The sequence below is a fragment of the Strix aluco genome, chromosome 18 (genome assembly GCF_031877795.1).
Source record: "Strix aluco isolate bStrAlu1 chromosome 18, bStrAlu1.hap1, whole genome shotgun sequence".
Taxonomy (NCBI): domain Eukaryota; kingdom Metazoa; phylum Chordata; class Aves; order Strigiformes; family Strigidae; genus Strix; species Strix aluco.
Window position 1 is genome coordinate 15,216,629 of NC_133948.1, and position 24,571 is coordinate 15,241,199.

At 43.9% G+C, this 24,571-nt stretch overlaps 1 protein-coding gene across 9 annotated transcripts in view; it reads left to right on the forward strand.

The window, feature by feature from the left end:
* The first annotated feature begins 8,536 nt into the window (after positions 1-8,536).
* Positions 8,537-24,571, forward strand: part of MTMR3 (myotubularin related protein 3) — an 85,642-nt gene continuing 69,607 nt past the window's right edge. For 5 of the 9 annotated variants that reach the window (XM_074844604.1, XM_074844616.1, XM_074844617.1 and 2 more), the window contains exons 1-2: positions 8,537-8,691; positions 9,378-9,421. The gene's annotated coding sequence lies outside the window, so the exon portion shown is untranslated. Of the gene's footprint in view, positions 8,692-9,377; positions 9,422-10,016; positions 10,146-24,571 lie in introns of those variants that run through there. The other 4 variants (XM_074844609.1, XM_074844605.1, XM_074844610.1 and 1 more) reach the window with 4 other exon arrangements.

Consider the following 24,571-nt stretch of genomic DNA (forward strand, 5'->3'; position numbering starts at 1 on the left):
AGGGCTGTAATGAGGTTCCCGCTCCCCCAATCCAAGTAGTCGGTATTTTGACTTCCCGCCTTCCAGCTGCGTGCACTGGCGTTGGGGTGCCCGTGACCCCCAGGAGGGGCACGGGGACACCCCCCAAGGGCTTCCCGCAGCTCCCTGCTCCTCCCCAGCGCTGCCCTGGCCGACATCTCCTGACTCGCCGGCCGACACGCGGGTAAGCTCTGTGGCCGTCACATTTGGTGGAGTTCTACTGATTTGCACTTTAAATGTCATGACAGGTTGTCCGGAACCTGCCGTTTTCACCCTTCCTTTGCCATACCTTTTGAATTACTAAGTTTTACATAAACTATTTGTTATTTCTATTTCTCAAACATCACTACACGAGCCAGGCCCTCGGACTGGCGCCCCAGCACCAACACGCTGTGCAGAACGACCTACCAGAACAGAACTCTAGTAATGATGTCAGACCCAAGGTTTGCTCCGATTGTTTAGCGGAGGATAACATTTGGCAACTGAAACATGATTCCCTTGCAAAGGCATCTGTTTATTTCCTCTCCTGTGCCAACCTTCCTCCAGAGCAGTGCTGGCAAGACTCCAAGTGACTCAGTGGGCTTTGAATCTGTCATCGGGCTGTTTTGAATCACTATTCCTCTTTTTGGTTTGTTTTTGTTTTTTTTTTTTTTTTGTTACCTTACCAATTGTGTATTACCTACTTGATTTCCTAAAGCACTGTGAACTGTTGGAGCGTCCAAAACACTGGTGATATTAACTGTGTATGTATAACCCAGTTAGATAATTATATGTATACACATTATTTGTACAAATCAAGTTTAATCTGGCAAACCAAAAGTGCATCTGTTCATCTGTGTAAAACGTGCCAGAGACCTTTAACACTTCACGACAGTAAAAGTCAAATCTGAACTCGTAAAGCAAATCACATCTTTCCAATCCCAGCCACACAGGGCAACTGCTGGCCCCTCTTGCACAGATCAGGCAAAGCATTAAAAGCAGCTCGTAGGCTGCTGGGCTCTGCTGAAAAATCCCTCTTTCAAGGGTTGACCCAGAGAGGTCCGAAGGCAAGCAGGCTTCGGATCAGATCCCATGTGGAGAACTTCTCCGGACAAAAAGCTTTTGGAAAAGGAGCTTTTATTTAAAAAAGCTTCTTTGGTATGATTCACGGGCAGGAGGAAGTTGTTCAGTGCTGAATGTAACAGTGCAGATTAGCAGATGTCACAAGTCAAAGCCTGGGAAGAGCGCCCTGGTTCCGGCAGCACGGTCAGCGCTTGACAGTACATACCAATAACCTCCCGGCCTCTGTTTGCGCTGAGAACGCTCCCGGCTCGGCTAGTGATAACACACAAAAGCAGCTTTTTCATTTCAAGCAGCACAAAAAGCACCAAGAGCAGGATTGAAACACTGGAGCGACCCCAGGAATGTGCTATTGGAGGTCAGTCTGGTCTCTTTGTCCGTCTGTCACGAATGCTGCAATGTGGCACTCTGCTTCCTGAACAGCACCCAGATTTCCACAGTTCTTGTGTTTTCTCAAATTCCATCTGAGTCCCAGCGGATGGCCCGGGGGCCGGTTAGAATATCTGCTTCACTTCAGGGCAGTCACGGAGGATGGCTGTTTCTCCCCTCCTCGCACAGCAGTCTCGGCGGTTAATGGGCCCCGTGACCTTCTTCCCCGCACGCAAGCCAGGCGAGGCACACCTGCTGTCCCCTCTTCTCCTCCAAAAGGCCACCACAGAGGGGTTAAAGCCAGCAGCCTGCCCAGGCACTGTTTACACGCAGGTCTGACGGCGCAGGAAACCCTGAAGGACCGTCACTTCTAAACACATTTAAAAAATAGAATAAAATGAGTTATGAAATAACCAGAGGAAAATGTCAGTGTAATCTAAAAAAAGACATAACCATAGTACTAAATTGCAAAGTTGTGGAAATTGGCCATTATATTTTCTAAGCAGCTGAAGTGCAATTACAGTAAAAATGATGAATCAGTATAGCCTTGGGCTTGCAATTTTTCAACCCAGCTCTACTTTTTCCTTCTTTACATTTTATTTTAGTGATATATATGTTAGCTTATCAAGGACTAATGGAAGTTATAACCCTTCCACAGCATGTTCTTGATAGTCATAGAGACAGAGTTGTTATCATTAAACTATTGACCTGATGGATCCTACAATTATTAACTATTTTCCCAATTTCCCATTGTTCTCCAATTAACCCCTCTAAGTATATTCTCGGCATAAAGTGTCATCGTAGGATACTTTTTATTTTGGTCACTAATGAAAGACACCAGGGATGGCCCAATATACTTCTTAGTTCATTCTCTGCGTGGCGCTGCGCCTGCGGGGGCAGGAACACCAGTTCTCTCCTCCTCCGAGAGGCTGCGGGTACAGCGATCGCCTGGCCCCCGGAACCAAGGAGTTGCTCAACTTCTCAGAGCTTTGACGGCGCAAGTTCCTGTGGGTGGGAACTCCCTCCTCTGACACTTGTGCACCACAGCCGGCGTCCTGAGTGGATTACCAGCCTATTTCTACAGTAGAGAATTTTCACTTAAGATATTCAGTTAAAATAATACCATTTTCTAACAATACTTGAAGCAGCTCCTCTGAGCAGGCAGCTTCTTAGCCTCTCTTTGCCTGGTGTTTCTCTTCTGAATGATAGGATAGTAACAACTACCCAACTTCAGGAGAATTAGACTACTATAGAATTCACAGGATGGTTTGGGCTGGGAGGTAGAGATCATCCAGTTCCAACCCCCCTGCTACAGGCAGGGACACCTTCCACTAGCCCAGGTTGCCCAAAGCCCCATCCAACCTGGCCTTGAACCCTTCCAGGGAGGGGGCAGCCCCAGCTTCTCTGGACAACCTGTGCCAGTGCCTCGCAGTAAAGAATTTCTTCCTCGTATCTAATCTGAATCTTCCCCTCTTTCAGTTTAAAACTGTTAGCCCTCATCCTATCACTCACTCCCTGATCAAGAGTCCCTCCCCATCCTTCCTGTAGCCCCTTTAGGTCCTGGGAGGCCACTCTAAGGTCTCTCTGGAGCCTTCTCTTCTCCAGACTGAACACCTCCAACTCAGCCTGTCAAGGAAGGATCTTAAGTGTGCTTATTAAGAAAAATATATATGCTTTATTATTAAAAACATTTTTCAGGCAGCATTGTTGTAGCAACATAGCACATAACACAGCTTAAAGTTGTGTCAGTTAACTTTTCTGAAGAAAAGACGTGCAGCATTAAATGCTTTGAACATTTTACTTATTTTTAGCTCACTAGGCAAACAGTATGGATTATTAGTCTTTTTAAGTATAAGAAAATAATATAAGCAGACATAAAACATGGCTTCCAAACATGCTGCCCTCATCGAACTGCTGGCATATCTTCAATATTGATGTCTTCAGCTTTCACTTCCAGGTACAGAAATGCCTTGCACAAACAAGGTGTCATCCATCATCCGCAGAGCAATGCTCTGTGCTCAAGGACCTGAGCAGAACTAGTATGTTCAATATAAATTCTGGAATGAAGTGCTGTCTGGCCTTCCACAGTCGGGTGTATCATGTCTCTGGCTGATCTGGGGGATGGAGCTGGGTTCTCACAGGCCAACCAGCTCACGCGTCCTCGCTGTGTACCTGGAAATGCTGCCCCCAGAGCCGTTTCCAGTATTTGCTCAAAAATGTTGTAGCTGTTCCCCTGGGTTTGAAGTTCTCAGGGTCCTGCAAATCTTCGTATTTGATTAGTCCTGTAATAATCATCTTGATGTGTAGCTGTAGCCATGTGCTAGCTTCCCTTCAGCAAAGCGTCACTAATCTTGTTTTAAAACAGGGTTATTACAAGACAAAAAATCCTAAAATGAGACTGTGGCACAACGTTCTGACAAAAATTATATGTAATAAAAATCTCATTATTTTCAAATTATTCATCTACTTTTCAAGGGAATGAGTCAGAGCACCAGTTTTCTGGGCCCCATCAGGATGACTGACAGGGTGGGTGCCTCTCACCTGGCACATCTTAATCAGGGGGTGGCCTCATGCTGTGCTGCCCTGATGTCCCCCCCACCCGCCGTTTGGATTAAATGCACGATGAAATAACTGCTTGTTTGAGGGGAGCAGAAACAATGGAAGCACCTACACAACGAGGAACACAGTATAAATACAGTGGTCAGAGTTGGGTCTGAGCGCAGCATCCTGTTCAGGCGTTCGTAAAACAAAAGGAGGGTAAAATGAGTAAAACATCAAAATAAGGTAAAAGATGAAAAATCAAAATGGGAGAGAAAGGATGAAGAGCTGCTTTTGGGTAGGAAACTGGCCAAAGAAGTCAGTTTGGAGTCCTGAGAAAGGAAACTACCCTGCGTTTCATGGTCTGACTGTTCTAACAGAATCAGGACTTGGTGTGTGTTTTTTTAAAGACATATCTGACCTTACCATCAGTTTTTCATCATAACAGCCCACAAAGTCTGAGTTTGGCTGTTTGGATCACATGAATAAAGTGTATCAAAGGTTACTGGATGGTAACAGGCAGGAAAGTACCTGAGACACGCTTGTTTTCACCATTTCTCGCCATGCCAGGTGCAGATTGCTCAAGGATTGCGTCTCACGTACGGGGTGGGCACAAGAGCCGGCTTCTGTGGGAAGCTGACCTGGGGCACCAGGGTGGGATGATCCAGAACAGGACGCTGTCAGCCTCCACCACGACCACACGCAGATTTTAAATGCGTCCTTGCTGAATGCAGCCAGTAACTCCAATGACATTTGGGTTGTGACTGCAGCCCGAAGAGTATCTTTCCACATCAGGTGCCCCTTTTCATAAGAAGCCAACTAGTAACTCAGTGCCTGCGTCTCGGACAGTAAGAGAGGTTTGGAAAGGACTTGTTGGGTCTTTCGGGTCAGTTCTCAGCTGTTGGTAGCAACTGCATCCGGGTAAGGCAGCTCTGGGAAGGATGACCCAGAGCCTCAGGACTCGAGCTGTTGGAAGCTCTGGTGTTCTCATGTTTCAGCCCAGACTTTTCATGGCCATCGGATACTTGTTTTCTCTTCCACTAACATCACCCTTGCTCTTAAGGGAGATGTGTTTACTTCTGTGTTTACTCCCTGAAGTTTCATAGAGAACAACTGTATCTCTTCTCAGCATTCAGTTTTTTGGCTAAACAAATTATTTCAAGATCCTTACATAAGAAAAAACCAGGATTACCCTGTCATTATTCTCCAGTCACATTTTAAGTTTGTCTCCCTTGATTAAAAGTGACCAGAGCTGCGTGCATAATTCCAGAGAAGGTTGCAGCAGAGCTCTGTATACCATTTGTAAATGGTATCAGCATTTTCCCCTTCTCCTGGAAGTATCTCAGTTGATATCTGCTTCTCCTCAGAGCTGCTTCATATTGGGTGTTTGCAGTCATCCTGAAATCAACAAATACACCCAGATTTTTCTTGTCTTCTGTCATTTCCAACCGATGAGCTCCCAGCTTGCAGCAGAGATTCTCATTAGTAATTCCCAAGTGCGTGACCTTGTACTTTCCACTATTAAATTTCATCCCATTTCCAATGTGCCAGCACTCAACGTTATCCACCTCTTCCAGCAATACAGCTATTCCCTCTGCACTGCTGGTGCCACCCAACTTTGTGCCATCAGCTCACTCCTACCTTTTGTTCCAAGGCCTGCCTGAAAAATATTGTGCAAGATCAAAAGAACAGAAGACACACTTCGCAGGGTCAGCCTGTGCTCCCTGTGGTCCAGCACTCCATCCCTGAGAGGGGCAGCCAGTGATGCTGTTTAGGGCGAGCATCGGAGCCCAGCCACTTCCCACTCTCTCCTCCCTTTGCACTCCCCGCACATCCACAGGTGGTGTCTGTTTGACGTGAATTCCCTACTTTTCCACATGGCTATTTTTGTATGGACCTGCTCTCTATTAATCTATTGAATTTTTGAACCTGCCAATAGTCTCCAAGTCATTTCTTAGGGAGCTCAGCTCCACCCTCAGAGTCTACCTTTCCACCCCAACTATTGTCACCCGTCTGTAGTAGCTAGCTTCTTACCTACCACATTGCTCCCCAGATACATTTCCCATGTGGCATTGTTTTTAATATCTTATTAAATCCAGTTAGATTAAATCTATTATACATCCATTGTCTAGAAAACAAAGGTATAATCTTAGTTAAAGGCAATCTATCTTTTGTAAAGCTATGTCACATTTTTACTTTATTTCCCACTTGTCTGTCCCCAACTACTGTTTCCTTTCCATTTTTTTCTAAACTTCTGCTGTTCTTGAGGTCAGACTAACTGGTGTCTAAATGACTGGATTGTTTTTCTCCCTCCTGCTTAACAACAACTAGTGATTCAGTAGTTCCCCGGTAATTCATAACCACCCTCAACCTGACAAATTAAAAACTTTGTACTGGATGAATGAGGATATGTTCCAGATCCGTCGGAACCACGGGCTGGGGAACACCTTGTTCCCTGAGCAGCGTGTCAGACTCTCCCAGGCCTCACTCCCCCTTTGGGTACTGTAATTTCCATTTCTATAAAATAATTGTTATTAGCTATCATCCTTTGCTCATCATAGAAAATAGAGGCAAAAGTAATTTAACATAGGGCCATACCTAACATTTATTAAAAAACAGACTGGAACACAAGAAATGGAGACTCCGAACACTCAGACATGGATAGTCTCCACACAATGTGTTTAACTGTATTGGTAAAGATAATGCCAAAGATGACGATTTGTGTCACTGAAATAAGCAGCTGGAAGTGCACAGCTTTTCCTGTCACAGTGATGGCACTCTGGCTAGTTCCCCCTCTTTAAAAACCAGACAGAGTGACCAGCAGGTTCTGCTGCACCAAAGCCCCAGGTCTCCAGGATTTGACTTCCTGAAGTAGGTCACATTTGATCTCCGTCCAGGCATACTGCAAAAGGCAACTATTTAACAGGGACTTTTCAAAATTCATATTCTGCTTCCTAATGCTGTCAACACACATCCTTTTCAGATACAGCTATACTGGGTGAACATTTTTTCATTGCTTTTGGGTATAAACAGGGCAGGAATCCTGTTTTTCCCTTCAGTTACCTGTATTTCTTCCAAAGTTCCTCTGAAGGTACATATTGACTTTCAGATCACATTTGCATTCAGATGATGGCTTGTTGTTGGAAAAAATCCCTTTAGAGGGGCTGATTAACTTCCTTTCAGATGTTTACTGTCCCTGACCAAGGGAGCAAAACTAGAAAACAACTCACTGCGTGGCTTAAATCTGAGTTTAAAGACATGGGATCCTGTATTTTGTATTGTTCTCTCTGAACATTAATGCTACTTCTAGCTTAAACATGACTTAATGACAGACTGAAGTCCATCTGTTACAATGACTAGCCTTGGACTCAGAGGGAGAGTCCTGTGGATAATTTAGGAGTGCGTTTTATAGTTACTTGCAAGCAAGCATTTCATTTCAGATCAAGGCGAACATGAGGAGCAGGTGAAAATATCTCTCAAAAGTACAACCTGACCTACATACACTATTGTAAATTAAAGATATGTATAAAAATAAAGCATTAATGATCCACCACAGTTGCAACAAAACCCAGATATAAATCTTGCTGCTGAAAAGGAACTCCATTGCACAAGGCTTAGTTACAGCTTCATTTTGGAAGCTGCAACGCTTCCTGCCAACTGTACCCTGCTGCCTCCGACACTGCTGCCTTTGCCTCCCAAGCTTTCTTGTGCCTTTCTGTTGCTTAACGCTCATATCCCTTTTATCACTTGTCTCTCAATTTCCATGTATTTTTTGGCTCTTGTGCCTCACGTTGGCTCCCTGCTCTCCATTACCTCATGCTCTAGGGGCTGCAGGCTGCTCAGGGTGGCTTGGACGGTGTGTCTACTGATGGCATAGGGCCACACATGTTCTTACAGCTGAGCTGAATGTCACAAAAGCAAAGGAGGAAAGCCTCGGCCAGACGACCTGGTGCGCAAGAGCAGCTTTTATAGTCAGGCAGGGTGTTTCTCCAAGGGACACGTGGGCTTTGGAGGACTCCTAAGGAGGATCCCAGGGCTGCAGGCCCCGCTGCCCGGGGATGCTGCGGGGTGTGGGCAGCCCCCGGCTCTGCAGAGCTCCTCGGCTCCCGCACCTCCCCTCAGCACTCAACTCCAGCCCGCCTCCACCTATTACCTGTCTTACAGGTTGGCCGGAGCGGCCGCAGAGCCTTCTCCTGAGGCTCCGTCTGTAGCACCGCATCGCACCTCCTGCCTCAGCGGGGCTCTGGGCTGCCCAAGGCCGGGCCGAGGGCCGCCCTCGGCCAGCTGCGGACGGTTAAGCACCCCCCCAGGGTTATAAAAGGAGGGAGGGGGGAGTCAGCATCACCTGCCGAGGGAGAGCAGCTGCCGGGTTGTGGGGATGGCCGCGGCTCTGGCGAACCCGGCGGGGAGCGGCGCTGCCCACCCGACTCCCCGCTCCGGAGCGGGCCCGGGTGGCGGGGCTGGGTCCCCTCAGGGCGGCGGCTGGGCCGTGGAGGGCGGGAACGGCGCGCGCCCGGCCCCGCCCCGCGCGGGCAGGGGAGGAGGGGGCGGTGTCGGGCGCGCGCCTGGCGCTGCCGTGCGGCCGCCATGTTGTTGTGGCTGTGAGAGGCGGCGGAGGCAGCCCGGAGCCCAGCGACCCCGGCCCAGGCAGGAGGCCGCGCCCCGCGGGGGGGGGTGTGGGGGCTCCGCGCCATGCCCTGCCCCGCGGTAAGGAGCCGGCGGGGGCGTCCGGGCTCGCCCGGCGTCTTGCGGGGGGGTGGGCCGGCCTGCCGGGCCGGGGCCTGGAGGAGGGCGGCCGGGCTGTCAGCTGTGGGGCCGCGGGCCCGGCACGCCCCCTCGGCCGGCGGGGTGAGGGGCAGCGGCGGGGACCCGGCGCCGGCTCCCTCTGCTCCGCGCCGCTCTGCTGGGCCGGGGCCGCCGCGGGAGGAGGCGGCAGGCTGAGGCGCTCGCCCGGCCCCGCGGCCGGGGGTGGCGGCCTCCTCCCCGGGCAGGCGGGGATGCCGTCCCGGGCGGCGGCGGGCCGCGGGCTGACGGCGCGTCCCTTCGCGCAGGGCTCGGGCGGGGGAAGGCGGGCTCCCTGCCTGGTCGCTGCCGGTGTCCGTGGCCCTGTGGGCCTCACCTAGCGCCAGCCCCCTCCCTGCCCTTCCCGCGGGGGTGGCTGACTCCCTGCTGCCCGCGTAGCTGAGCTGAGGGATCGCCTCATGCCGCTGGCAGCTGTGGTCCCGTGCTCGGCTTCTCCTGCTGCTTTGGCCGTGGTATCAGTTGTGTTCAACTGTCCTTGTGCATGGGGCCAAAATTTCCCTTCCTTTTATAAGTGAGACTTGTTAAGGCTTTTTTTATTTACGTAGTTTTGGGGCTTTAATTGTGCCTCTTCCCCGTGTTCCTCTTAACAGTCCTATTCTTTTGATGGGAACTGAGCAGATGTTGCCCTTCTCTGGTAAGTAGTGGTTTGCGACCCCCTCCTGCCATTCCCCCCAACGTGGATTTTTAAGTTTTTGCATTGAAGTTGTTCCTTCTGCTGTTCATTCTTTTAGGGAATGTTGTTTTATCAACAGATGAGACCTTGTGTTCCTTCACATCTCTCTGTACCGGAAACTGATTTCTTTCCTTTCCATACACACTTTCCTCACTGGGGGGAAGGCTGAGTGTAAGCTTCTAACTCTTGCAGACTTCAAGTCTGATAGGTGCTCTTCTCCTGTGTGCTTCACCTGTTTTTCTGATGTGAAGAGCCCGTGTAACTATGGGCTTTCTTTTAGAAGAAAAGAGCCAGTCTAGTGAATCATGTCAAGTAGTGCTGAGTGTAGTGGTACAGCTTGGCTTTATGATGAATATAAAGGCATATTTAAATGCCGAGGTGAGTCCATTGGGAAGGGATGGTAGTGTGACTGAAGGAACTATGGCAGGTTTCTTGTAATACCTGTCATGCTTTAAGCTCTAGATAAAGGGCTGAGGTGCCTTTTGTCTATTATTTAAGCATGTGCTGTAGTACTTGAAAATTAACTTTTTGGTGCAGGTGAAAGAATCTTTATGAAGGAGTGCTCGTAGATAACTTCAGGGGAGGAGGCTGACATCTGATATCCGCATTGCTTCAGCGGTTACCGATCGCAGTGGTTTTGGAAGATAGAAAAAATGTTTTCTTAGTACAGGAAATACTGTGAACTGTAAGTGTTGAAACTTTCTGCAGATAAGTAAAGGCAGGTCATGGGATTCTAAAATGCTTCAGTGACAAGTGTTTGTGTGTGCCTGCTTTGGAGTTTGGGGAGGGGCAAATGTGCAGAAAGAGTAATGTTGAGCAGTGGTGGGCTTTTGAGTGGTTGTGCTTAAGGGTACTTTTGTCCTGCTTAACTCATAGGAGTGATATACTGAGAATCAAGTTTAGTTCTCTTGCTGGCAGTGTTATAGGCACCTATCTAGGATACTGTTAATATCCATTACAAAAACTGTGCTAGAAATCAATGTCAGCCTACTGAAGTAATATGCTGTGCAACCCACAGATGATACCAAGTAGGTGGAATAGGTCAGCTTGATAAGCTCTCTTTTTTTCATAAAAATGGCCATCCACAGCTGGAAGAGATGGAAAAGGAGCATGCCCAAGCTTCTGAAGATAGATACAATGTTTTATCTCGGATCTCATTCCACCTACATGCAACCCAGGATGGTGGAGCGAAGTATGTTGTCAGCCTTTCAAGAGTAGGAGGAACGTGGCTATGCAGTGCTTTGCTGGCAATTAACCCGTAAAAAAGGAGTAACTCAAGGAAGAGGGTATTGTTACGCTGCTTGAGTAATGGGCAGGAGTCTGACAAGTCCACTGTAGCAAGGAAAAAGAAATTGTCTTCATGGAGTGAATTAGAGGAACTGGATTAGCATCCAGCACAAAGGTTGAGATCTCTTCACCTGCAGAGGTCAAAGGAATGTGATGGCTGTTCCTGCTCTCGTAGCTTCCTACTGGGATGTGTGACTGGATATGAGATTGGACTCTTCTACTTGGTATTGGTGGTGTCTTCTGGAGCATGTGACTTCAGATAGTGCAGTAGTACTTACCAAATACTGTAAACCAGGATGAAAAGTCCAGATACTTAAATATGTGTTTGTTTCATAGTTGCTTTCATTGGCTGAATCAAAGTAATATATGTTTCTTTCAAAAATAAGCTTCTAAGTACTAATTTATCTTAAGCCGTAACATGCAACTGTTCTGCATTTGTCTCGAGCTCGAGTAACTGGTGATGTAAAGATCTGCCTGTTAGATGCCATATGGGTTTTAACTCTGAGAAATGAGCTTCATGATTTGTAATTCCTCGCTGCTTCTAAACATTTGTGCCACAACTTCCCAGTGCTGTTAGGAGAACTTTAGGAATATGCCTAGCACTCAATTCATGCTGTAATTATTATGAATTAATGGGATTGTTAAAAGGTAACTATTTATCTTTGTGGTGCTTCACATTTACAGGGTGACTGAGTGGCTTGCATGAAATCCTAGAAGTGAAGTTAGTGCTAATTCAGGAATGTGAAATACTGACTTTTTACTGAGGCTTGCTATGCCCAATAACAAACTGAAGATCTCAACTCCTAATGCATCACAGCTTCTGCCCTGGATGCAGTAATCCTGAACGGTGCAGGGCTGCTGTATCCCGACTGGTGTATTGAGTTGCATGCATGTCAGCTCCTTGTATGTGCTGCTTGTGGGATGGGAGGAGGTCACTAGCTACAGCATCGTTTGGTGCCAACTGTCCATATTCAGAATGTAGTTGGTAACAAACAGCCAAGATTTTGTCCCCCTGCTTTGGGGTGAGCAGTTGAGAAGGCCTGACAGGATATGGTACCATAGAAATCTAATTGTAAGCTAGAGCATGAGTAGCCCAGACCTGTTCTTCCCCTTGTCTGATTAGTAGTTTCTGGTGGTGGTGTAAAGGAGGTGAACACCAACTGGCTGTAGTGATTCTGGAGGTAATGTTTTATCCCATGAGGAAGGCCTTAGGTCAGTCCCTGCTGATCAGAACTAGAGAGAAGAACAGCCTGTAGTAGCAGAGGAGAAGTGTGGCATTATCTTGTTGAAACCAGTGATATCTTTCACCTTTAGTCTGTTACGAAGTGCCTGGGTTGTGTTGCTCTGAGCTAGAGGTGCTCTGTTCACCTTCACTAAGCAGGAATATGTGCCTAGAAGTGAAGCTTGGAACTGCAGTGCCACACCATGCAAAGCAAGCTAGGGAGGAAGAGCAAAGCAGAAGGCTTTCTGGAATGTTAATTGAAATGGATAAGCTATTTCTGGAGTCATAGATATCCATCCAAAAGCACTGTTTTTAAAGGCTTAGCTTAAAACACAATTGCTGATTCCTGGCTTTGGTTCAACTTCTGAAACACCTCTGACAGAATATTAATCCAAAGTTTAGAAAGCAGCAGTTGGTTTGACATGTGAATGCGACTGCAAGTTAAGCTGTTAACTGGAAATATGCTCTGTGGTCTTACTGGGGGGCAGCTGAGTGCCTCAGCATTAACACCCATGAGGAGGAACAATGCCTCTGAAAATAGTTGCAACAAAGTAAGCTTAGTATGATCCAGTTTGAAGTTTTTCTGAAATTTGTGTGTGTATGTCCATGAGCGAGGCAAGTAATGACACTGTAATAGCCATCATGTAGGTGGTGGAACCCTTCCAAACTCTGTTAAGGGGGGGGTGGCATGGGGGAACAAAACCCCCCAAACTCTGAAAAAGTCCCTAAATAGGTGGTTCTTGCCCTTCCCTGGGAGAGTTGGATTTCAGAAGACTTGAAGCTGGGTGGCCTTTGTTAAGTGATATTGTAACTAAACTTGTACAAGCTGCTGTATTGAAGTATTACCACTTCTGAAAAAGTTAATACTTTGAATAAGATTTTAGTGGAACTGAATTTTAGAGAAATTAGTCTGTTATTTTTCCTCTTGACTAGGAATGAAGTGAAAAGCTGTAAAGCAGCATTGATAGGATGGCTTGGGGGCAGGCTGTTGTACCAGTCATGCCAGTAATGGAATGTGTCCTCAGTAACATGTGCTGATAGATCTTAAGTAGCATTAAACCCCTTTTTTAGATAAATTAAACCAAAAATATTGCATTGTAAAGACTTTAAAATAGAACTTTGCAGTTCAGTGTTAGTTGAAAGAGGACAGAACATCAAAGAAACCAAGCCTTAGAGAAGTGCTGGAAGGTGAAAAGCAAGGCAAGTCGTCTTTTGCCTTGCTCAGCACATCTCGCTGTTTTCAGTGTTCATTGTGATGGACTGACTAGCCGCGATGAAAATGATGGGTATGCTGTTGACGGCTTTCATCTGAGATGCTGATCCAGCTGATGCTTTTACTGACTTTTGTGACATCAATTCTTCATCAAATTGTTGTCCAGTGTGCGAATAGCATGGTAGTGGTCACCTTCAGGGTTTTGAGCTGTTGTGTATCTTGTGAAGCATTAGAACTAGTGCTGGATGTGAAGCCTGAGCTTAGCTTGGAAAATTATCCTGTCACCTGTGGAATTAGCTTGAAGTGAGAATGAAATCAGAAACTTAGTGTTAGTCCCTGGCTACTTAAGAAGAGCTGAGCTTTTGGAAGGGCAGTCAGAACGGCCCACCACCCTGACTGGGGTGTGTCTTTTATAGTGAGAGCTGAGATGGGGGTTGTTCAAATGTTTGAACTTTGGAGACTGGACGGCAAGGCAGGCTGCCACGGGCCTCTGGGCTTCCAGAACATGGCCTAGAAGACAGTGAATAGCCATGTAGGAAAGACTTGTGTTCTGGTACTTGAACTTTGATATTTAACTTCTTCCTGTTGTGTATGTTGATCTCAAGCTGTGTGTTCTGTGCTCCCCTCCATTTGATTTTTAGCCCAACCACTCCTGCACTTTCTGCAGAGTGACAGTTTCTGCAGGGTTAGGCAGGGCTTCTCACAGAAGCCCCTCTGGTGTGGTGGCTGGTGCGTACTTCTGGGGGGAATAAGTGGAAGCCTCCAGCGTGAGGAGAGCTGGACAGCTCTTCATAGGCAAGCACATGAATGTCAAAGCTCTTACAGTACTGTCTTTTTTTATCTTCTGGAAGAGCTTTAAAGTAAGAAGCTGTGATTGCATTTTGACTTGGTTACAGGAAGAATCAATTTCAATGTGCTTTTCTGCCTGCTGGATTGGGTCCCTGAGAAGGCTTGGGCTGATCAGCATACTGTTAGATCCTGTGAGGTAGAAGCAGGACTTAGGTACTTGGTTTCTTGAGTTGGGGCAGTTCTGCAGGTGCGTGGATCTACAGCTGTAGGTACTCAAGGCTGAACATACTTGGGGAATGTTGGATATCTTGCGCTTTTTTTTGTCTTGGTTTAATGTCAGAACTAAAGTTATGCTTTGGGACTACCCCTAGCAGATGTGCAGGATCTACCCTCTCAGCTCCTAATTTGTTTAGCCTTTACTGGGAAAAGAATTGGAAAAGACTTTTTTTCTCTAGAATCTCAGTTTCCTACTTTTCAATAAAACAGCATTATCAAAATAACTTACTATCTGTATGTGCTTCTCCCATGCTGTGAGTACACCATCCCCATGGATGAGACTTCTACCAAAGGCTCTCATTTGTGGTATTTCGTACTCTATTTTAAGAGCGTGGAAGGATTTTCATCAGGAAAACCCTGTGAAAAGCTATACCTGATGCTTTAACTGAGATTTCTGAAAACTAAATAGCTTGATGTAGAGATCTCTAGCTAGGGTGCCTGTCTGTATGATGAGGTCTTTTGCATATACAACTCTAATAATCTCTTAAGTATTTTTGATTGTTCTGCTACTTTGTAATGCTTAGTTCCTAGAATATATAGTCAGTATGGGGAGAAGTAATGCACTTCAAGTTGAATTTGTGGAGAAAAGGCTGCTGCATTGCCATGATTAAGTCTTTGTAGTTTTTCTTTCTAATACCAGAGATTTGTGCACTGGTATAGACATTATTTATAGAAACACTGTTAGAACAGTTTTCTGTTGCCCTTTTGTGGGCCTCATTTGCTTCTCCAACTTTGGGACTGGAAACTAGGGCTATAATCAAAGCATTAATTCTGTAGCGTTACCTGAAAGGACAGCTTCAGGAAGAAATAAAAATAGTTTCTTGTTTGCTGTGCCTTTTAAAAGAAGGTTTTGACTTCTCTATCAACCAGGAAAGGGCAGGCTCTTGACAGAATGAGACTGCTTTCAGGAGTGCTGCTTTCTCCACTCGTGGAAGTGCCTGGGGGAGACAGCTCTCAGCCACCTGTGTGAGGAGAGGACAGAAGTGCCTGTCTGTGTGCTGAAAGGCGTGGGATGAAATCCAGTCTGTGAAGACAAGATGCACTTGGTTGGCTTTCTGACTACCCTTGGAGAGTGGAGCAAAGGCAGGACTTGCCTGCAGGGCATGTTGCATTTGCCATCTCCCCAGCTCACCCTTCTGAGCAGCCTTTTATGTAGGGGAGATGTGGATCACAAGCCTTCCAAGTCTTGTGAGTATGACTCCTCAGTTTCTCTGTGGTTTGACTGTCCTGCACAAATAGGAGTCTTATTTTTGGGGCATTTCTGTACAGCTAGTGGCAGGATTTCAGAAAATAGATGGAAAAGCAGATCTTTCCTTGAGCCTTTGTCATGTAGAGTTTAGCACCTCATGGATCAAGGGTAGACTACTAGAATTTTGATTTCAGTTACTTAATTGCTAGAAATTGTAGTTGAAAGTATTGAAGAGTTGAGTGAAAGTGAAGGCTGAATTAAAGAAATGGTAACAAAAAGACTGAACACCCAGAGATTAGGAACAATTTATTTGTACCTACTGTAACACTGGAACTGCTTATGACTGTGGGGTCTTAATACCTTTAACATCTTACAGTAGATGTTACATGGTTAAGATAACTTTCAGTACTTTTGGAATGAAGCCTCAATTTTGTTGTACAGAAAATGTTAGAATGATCCAGTTCACTAGTTGATCTAGTATTAAGCTCTGTCCTATCACTCTTATGTTACCACTGTGTGCTTTCAAAATGAGTTTAAGTTCCTAGCTGCTCTGGAAGTGGTTGCAGCTAGGTTTGGAATTGGTGGAAAGCGTTTCCCTGGAATTTCCTATCTGGTAGTTAAAAGGGGACCAGCGAGCCTGACTCTCCTTGTTCTCTCTGCAAGTAGATCAGGAAAGGGAGTAAGCCAGTTGCCCTGGAAGTGTGATTTCATCTCGTAGCCGTAATTGACCTAAATGTGTACCTGTGAAAGCTTTACTTATTGCATTGCTATCTGTAAGCTTGTAATTGCTATCATTGAAACTTAAACCTGAGATAAAATGAGATGCTGTGAAGTTCTGTTTGTAATTATACTGTTTGTTGCATCCTTGATAGGGTGTTTGCTTTAAGATCTTTTCAGACCTAGTTCTGGATTTGTTGCAGCTGAAAACTGTCCTCAGTTTTACCTGCCTCCAGCCTTCTCTAACTTTCAAAACTAGTGTTATCAAAGCTGACTTACTGTCCTGTGCGTCCTCTGTAAGTTCAGGCTTTTAAAATACTTGTCTATCTCCTGATAAGGAACAGATGAGCCAAAACGAGAGGCTATGAGAAGAAAACTCATCTGTCATGTTGCAGAGCAGCTTTGCTTGAAAATCAGTGTGAAGACAGTGCTCTCCAGTCTGCAGTTGGGTTGCTATGGTCTGACTAGAGTGGAAACGCCTTTTCTACGTGTTGTGAGCTGATAGCTTTGATTTTATTGTTCTATTTGAGTTTTCCTTATTTCCTTTTTTTACTTCTGAGAACAAATATGTTAGTGTAATGTAGGCATTCTTGAACTCTTGATCCAGTAAACCTGACTAAAATGTCTAAACAGGTTTCATTTTCAGGTTATTTTGATTATTTTCCTTTAACAAATGGAAGCTGAAAGCAAGTGAGGTGTACTTAATGTAGACTGCAGGCAGAAGCAATAAACTTGCAAGACCTTTTACTTCTTTCCATCTAAACACTGTGTATGTTTTTCTAAGAGTGGATAAGATTTTCGTCAAATTAATGACTAATCCTTATCAAACAAGTGTTCATCTTTATGATTAAGTGTTCCTGTTCTTTAATTGTATGGTGACTGATGGGCATACTAGTCATGAGTGCATTTGAGAATTCAGATTCTTCATTTTCTCTCACTGCTGGTAGCAGGAATTTGCTGTGAACAGGGCATTATATTCTGGTTGGATACCCATTATTATTAAATTATCATCTTTGTCTATGTTCAGTGAACCTTTCTTTGAGTAACTTCCAAAAGAATGCACCTTTTTGCACTTCGGGAAAATCTGAACTCTCTGAGGAAAAAGGAGGAAGATGGAACAAGGTAAATATTTTGAGGTCTGCTAGGCTTTCCTTGTAGGTTTGGCTAATGGATTATGGTCAAGGCATAGTTGTTTGCTAATGCAGAATACAATAGCTTGCTTGTTTTCTTTTACTCTGGGCTGGAATCTCTTAATCTCTTCAGACTCAAGCATGAGTATCACATGATTTGGAGGTGTTTGGTTAGTGTACTTCATCGCTGCAGAGCATCCCTGTACATAACTGATGAGTAAATTTGGACTGCAGAGAGAAGCCACGTGGAAATTTTCAGTTTTGGAGTTCTATGTCTTAAGTGTTGTATATTTTGTTGCTGGGTCGTGTTCTGGCAAAACCAAGGGGAAGCATCTGATCAGACCTCTAGTAAGGAGATCAGATTTCTACTCTAAAACTCCTTAGTTCGTGATAAAAGGACTACAACTTCAATATACTAATAATTTATCTATATGTTTGGTATAACTAAAAATGCTCAAGCCATGTATTAGGGTATTTGTATGGAAATTTCCTTGCAAGAAAACTGTGGTGGTACAAGTAATCATGGGTCCTTCTTTCAGAATCTGTGACAAGATGGGACATCAGTGGAGGTATAGCTGTATAAGTAATGTTAATAAAGCCTTCTTAAAGTAAAAAAATCATTATTATTCATTAATAGATCATTTCAGAAGATAGCAGTTTCTTGTGTAGCTGCATAATAGTACCAATGTGCCTGGTCACTGTTACGTTGCTTTTTACCTCCTTCAGTTCTGCAGGAACTATCTGGAACCAAAATGTCTTCCACATGTTAAACTGGAATTTTGGCTTTTAAATGACAGGATGAATGCTGGTACTTGATAAGGATAACTGCTGAACACTATCTAGTGAGAGGACTAGATGAGTATGTTGTTGGGGTTTTCTAAAATAGAGTAAGATTCCCTAAAATGCTGAAATATGATAATGAACTGAGGATGGTAAAAAATCTCCAGTAATTTAGAAGATGCTGATCTTGACTCTTGGTGCTACTTTTGTAGAATTTGGTACCTTAAGTATCAAACTTTGCTTGGAGTAGCTTCAGTAACTGATTCTACCAGCAGCTGAAGCCTGCTTCTTCCCAAGCTGTTTCATTTGCATTGAAAGAAATGCAAAAATAATCAGGGAGCTCTAGTCATAGTGGCTCTATACTTAGCTCATTACTCCAGGCAAATTATCTTTTGCTTCTCCAGTGTTGACTGGTAGGCTGGTTTAAGAGCTGTCTAGCTTTCCATTGCTAGGTCATTCTAACTCCTCTGCAGTATTTTTATTGCATGGTTTGTATGAACTCTTGAAAGGCTGGCAATAATCTAACAGTGAAAGGGTCTGAGGATGGGAATTCTTAGTAATTCACTGAGAGAAAAGCAATGCCAAACCTGCTGTTGTAATCAGCTTGGAGTAGGAAGCAATCTTGAAACCTGCTTGATATGATGCTCACCTGCGGAGGGTGGTTAGGTTCATTACTGTCACTGCCCTGGCTGATGCCTGAACTGGGTGGGTGTGGTGGTCATGTGGAGGATTCAGCCTGGGGAGTTGTGGACAAAGGATGAAAGGATTTTGCTTGATTTGACAAGTATAAGATTAGTATAACAAGGACAATAAGAGCTATTTCTTGGTTTCATTTTTTTAAGACAAGTTTTTTCCTAAGCTGTTTGTATAAGGTACAAGTTTAGGTGCTCCTGTCCTTTGAGGGTCACGCCCAGAGAGCAGTCCTATTAAAATTAATAGTGCTATTGCATCATTCCTTAGACCGCCATGTTCTCATTCAGCACTAAGGTATGAAGACTTTTCCTCTTGCATAAGACAACTTGATTTGTTCTGGTTGGGGAGGAAACGGTTTGGCAGCTCACTAAAGAGTAAGTTGTGTGCTGCTGTGCCCCATAGCTTATTTTTCTAAACATTACTATTTCAGGTTATTGTCCAGCTTTCTAAACTGTCTTAGTAGTATGTATAACTGCCTGAGACTGGACCACTGCTCACACAGAGGTAGTGATTATCTGGCCAGCCCTTGCTGAATGCAGTTCCTTTACTGCTTCTAGCATACTTCTTGCTCCTAGACTCAAATTGTTTGGCATTGAAATTAGACACCTGGTAGGGCTAAGCCTTGTGTACTTGAACATCCTTCAAGAGCCCCAAAATTGCAATATGGTTTAATCCACCTCATCTCTTTTCAATTTCTAAGTGTTTATAACAACTGTTATTGTTTTTTTCTGGTTCTTCCAACAAAATTCAGTTTTTGGTCTCATCATAAACACTTGCCACTGTGTGTCAATCCCAGCAGACCAAGTATTATACTGGTTAAGAAATAATTTTTCTAAAAACGTGCTGCAGATCAGTAACATTTGTTATTGAGCTAAACTGACTTTAGTTACCAAAGGCAGGGAGTGATAAGTTAAAATATGCCTTGTTAAAAGAAGTTTGTATTAACTGACTTGTATAACGAAAAGGGCAAGAACGGACTTAATATTTTTGGTGAGAATTACCATGTTAGAAGTAAGCAGGTGGGCTGGGGAGTATCTGGTTAAGTTTACAGTTTAAAAGAAATGCCTAATGCCAAAAAACCTTCCAGAAACTAATTTATGTGCTTAAACTCCACAGTTTTTATACTAAGTCTTGCCAAGACAATTAAAGAATTCCTAGAGCTAGTTTGAATTTCCAGGCTGGGTTTGGAGTGCAATACTGCTTCTGCAGGTGCAGAGGACACTCAGGTCTGTTCAGGTAGGTTGGTGAGTCTTGGTTTTATTGCTGGAAGGAGTTTTAGGAGTCTGAAGATGTTGTTGTGAAGCACATATGTGGCACAGTTGCAGATGTAGCCAGCTGGGTTTTTTTACTGCTCGTAAAAGGTCAGCTTTTGAACTTTCATGGATTGATGAACAGTGAACTTTAAACTGGTGTTGTAGCACCTGTTTTCAAGAACTTCAAGCCTCCAACTTCCAAGACTCTGGAAAACTTAGGAGGAAGGGTCCCTGTGTAGGGTTGGTGTTCTTAAGATCTGCCTAACTATTTGTAGCTAACTCAAATACAAAAGGTGAAGAAATACCCTGGGGGCAATGCAGAGAAGCTCGTTCAGCTGAGTGAAGATCAAGTGTGGTAAAACAACTCGGTGCATCCATCATGCTTGCAAAAGAAAACACAATCAGCACCATATTTCAATAGCAATTAGTCAGGTTTTGCCATTGTATTCTCCCCTAGGTGACTTTATGCTAAGTATTGTTGAAAGAGTTGACTTAGCAGAGTTTGTACATGTTGAAACAAATATGATGGCTTGAAACTTGTCTGAAGAATCTGCTGCTTGTTAGCTGACTTCTGAAGAGCTGCTTTACCTGTAACCCCTCAAAAATAATGCTGATTTGGTTACTTTTTTAATAACACTTTAACCAGAACTCATAAAGAGTTTAAACAACATACTGATAGTTTATTGCATATAAGAATGTGGAAGAGAAAGTTGTGGATGTTTGAAGCGGGAATCAATAGATCGTGCTTCGCAAGTGACAGCTCAGCCTCTACAAGGAATTTGGAGCATCTTTGCCATAAGCTTGTTGCCTGGTGCTGATCTGTTCCTCCAACACAGAGCTTTTTGTAACCTTTAAACTCTTCAAGTATAGAATAGGAATTTATCCTGTCAAAACCTGCATTTGTTTAAAGAGTTAGCTCCTACTTACTCACCTATGTCCTACATCTCTAGATCTCAGTTATTTAAATACCAAGGTGTGTGTCACTCTAAACTTACTGGGTAGGTGTTTCCTTTAACAGAAAGAAGTAAATGTGACCTGTAGCAAGCAAGCAACTGTGCCTATCTGGTTACACTTTTTTCATTTTTTAGTTTTGTTTATGTACAGTGCTGAACTTCTAAATTAGGACTTAGGAGTTGGTCTGAGGGTGAGTTTTTGCCTGTGAAATCCTGGAGATTTGTCCAGATACTTGAAGTGTCTAACCTCACCTTTATCTTGGAAGTGATGTATTTTATGTTGTATCTGATGTCAGTTTTACAGGTTTTCTTTTTTTGGGAGGAATGGGGAAAGATCCTTACTAATGTCTCATCTAAACAAAATAGGCTGGCTGAATACTGTAATGTATACTGGGTGTATGGAATATCTTAAAAATTAAGTGCTTGATGATGAAGTTGGTTGAATGGAAGGGTCTGAAGGCTTCAATTCTGAAGTAAGGAGTAAGTTTTCTAGTTTGTCTAGTTAGGTTTGCCCCACTTTCAAGTCTCACTGAATTTTCAAAGGGAGAAGTAGGAGTTTTTTGTGGAAAACAGTAGGCTTGAATTATATCCTTTCTTAGTATTTTGAGGTAGCTTGGTGTAAACTTTTCCCAGAAATGTTGCTCCTACTGAGCTGGTGGAATGGGAGTTAGGGTGAGTTAAGTTTATCACAACTGAAATGTGGTTCTTTGTCTTCCTTAGTTTTTTAACTCCTTGTCAGAAGTGACAGTCTTCCTTGCAGTCAGATTTGAGGTAGAAATCTGCAACCTAACCTTTGTTTCAGTGTTGCATCAGCCCATTGCATCTTCTAATTTACAGACTTAGTGCCATGTTCAGCATGACCAGACTGACTTGCTCTGAAGGGGGATTTTTAATATAGTGCTTCTAGACCAGGGTTGCTGCAAGTAAGGCATTAAACAAGTGCTTCTTTAGGTAAAATGGTCCCTATCCTAAAGTTGCTGACTTACAGCAGCCTTCACTAGGTAGGGTGCTGCTAGTGTGCTGTAGTCTAGGCTGGATGTGGCGTAGTAGGAGCCTTGTGGGTTGTGCAACTCTGGAGCTAAGGGTACGGGGCTTGCCTTAGGGCACTGGGGTGTTGGGCTGAACTTTGGTGCAGGAAGGTCTAAATGCTGAAAGGGTAGCTCTTACTACTGATTTCAAATTATCTCACAAAAATGCAACTCCTGAAAGTGTTCTGTATCTCAGTCAAACTAAGTTTGAAAGTGTCACCTGCAGAGCATGCAGCAGCTCTCCTAGGGTTTGCCTCTCCTGCTGTCTGGTGCTGGCTTGTGTGCCTGTGGTGCTGCTTGAGTTGTACTTGAGATTTATGTAGCCAGTGGAAGCAGATTCATTCCTTTTCCTCAGAACTGTTTTATTAATTGTTAACTGAAACAGCTGAATTGCTGTTTTTTGTTTAGTATTTGTGGTAAGATTTGATGTTACTTGATATGCTCATGTGTTTTCTGCAGATAAAATGTGCTTAGTCCTTGTGGGTTATGGAGTAGTGGGTTATTGGATTTGTGGATGTTAAGGTGGCTGTGTATTTAATTCAGTAGTGAGAGCTAATGCACTGAAACTTCATACTGGAAAGTTATTCAGTAACTCTGTTTTCGTCACTGAGCTGCAAAAAATAATGCTGGTGAACTTGGCAAGGTTAAATGAAAAACATTCAAATCACAAATGTATGTATTTCAGAGCTTGTTACTAGGGGTAATAAAGCCTTCATTGGTAACTGTGCTCAAGCAAATATTCCTTTTGGCTCTAACAAGACAAAGTTATTAATGTTGTTTAATACCTATACAGTTAGGACCTCTAGCTCTTACTTCTGAGGTTTTACTCATTACCTGTCAGCTTACTGTAATGCCGAAAAGGCATGACTTGCTTCAAACTTACAAGGAAAATAGAACATATGCATTGCTGTGTTTGCTCTGGTGTAAGTTACTTCAGAGTTTTGGCAGATCTCTTCCATGAGATCATGTATCAGTCTGAGGTAGAAGCTAGTCTGCTAGCACATTTAATCTATTTTTGATTTGTCAAGATCTCAGAGGTAGAAACAAAGAGCGCTTTGTCCTGGCTAGTCTCAGGAAGACTGACACTTAAATAACTCTTTCTAGTTGTCTATTCACTTATTTTCTGAGCATGCTGCTCTTGCTGAGTGAAGGGCATTGTTTTGTAGAAGTCGCTTCCACTCTCTAAGTTCAGAGGCTTTCATCTATAGGCTGAACATCTCATACTGGCAATTTCAAATGAGGTACTTGTTTGAACAGTTCCAGGTTCAGCCTTGTCAGTGTAAGTCAGTGAAACTTCTCTGACAACTGGTAGCCCCTTCTGTAAAATAAGGCTGTGCCAGGGCTGAATCTTACTGCTGCTTTCCATCACATCCTTGACACTATCTGCTCTATTGTATGAGAAGAGTATGACTGAAAGTACTTTTTGATCAGTGCAGAAGAAGCTCTAGAGAACCAGTATCTCTGGAGTTTTGGTGGACTCTTCAGAGAATCATTCATACTTACTTGTGCCTTATTGCTGAGAGAATCAAAGTCTTACAGAATATCCTGGAAATATTGCATCCACTTTCTGTTATATATTATAAGCCTTTCTTCATTGCTGATCCCAAGTGTCTAGATAAAGTAAAAAGTCTGAGTCTTTACGTTGCTGTTTAATTTTCACGTGGTCATTTTCTGAAGCTAATCATCAGGGCTTTAAATTTCTTGTGCATGTTAGAGCTGTGTGAGAATTTTCCTGACACTTCCAGGTGATCATGAAGTATTCAGTTTATCTTTAGGTAGTTGAGCTTGGTTTCCTACTGTGTATTTCATGCTTTTCAGGTTTCTGTTTGCATTTATGTTAGTTAAGCAATAATAATTAACTCAGAGCATTGAACTGATTGAGTTATCGTATTGGGAGAACAAACCAATAACCATAATGTAATAAGCACTATTGCAACTTCCTGGTAATGAAAATTCCAGGAGTGGAATACTTGATTTAATTTTTAAGCTTTGAGAAAATAGTGGTGGTGATAGAATGACTTTGTAACTGACTCTCACTGGAGCAGCTATTTAATGCTAGTGAAAAGCTTGGGGTCTGTGGGAAGAACTGCAGTGGCTTTACAGCTGTTGAGGATTAACAGCTGTTTGTTATGTTAATACGGGGAATGTCTGGTGCCCTGCTTGTCCTTCCCATTTGAACACCAAAGAATGCTGTGTGCAGGTATGTTTTTTAATTACTGATGCTTCCATGCTTCCACAGACAGTCTGGATGACATTGTTTACTTCCTTCTAGTGATTCTGTCTAGATGCATTTAAGCTGGAAACTGCAGTGTCAGGACACTTGGATAATGCTGTCCTGTCCTTCCACTAAACCACACAGTTGAATCAAACATGTGTGTCCCCTGAAGTGAGTGTCCAAAATAGAAAAGAACTGCTCACCAAGTGATAGAATGTGGGCCTTTTTAAGAGACAAGGTCAGACACAAAATCTGGCTTTAGGTGAGAAGAATCTTACTTAAGGCCTGTAGGGCAGTTCGTGTGTACAGCTGGTGTGGATGTGGTACTGAGGATGCTTCCAGTAAACATTAATCACTTTTGGCTGC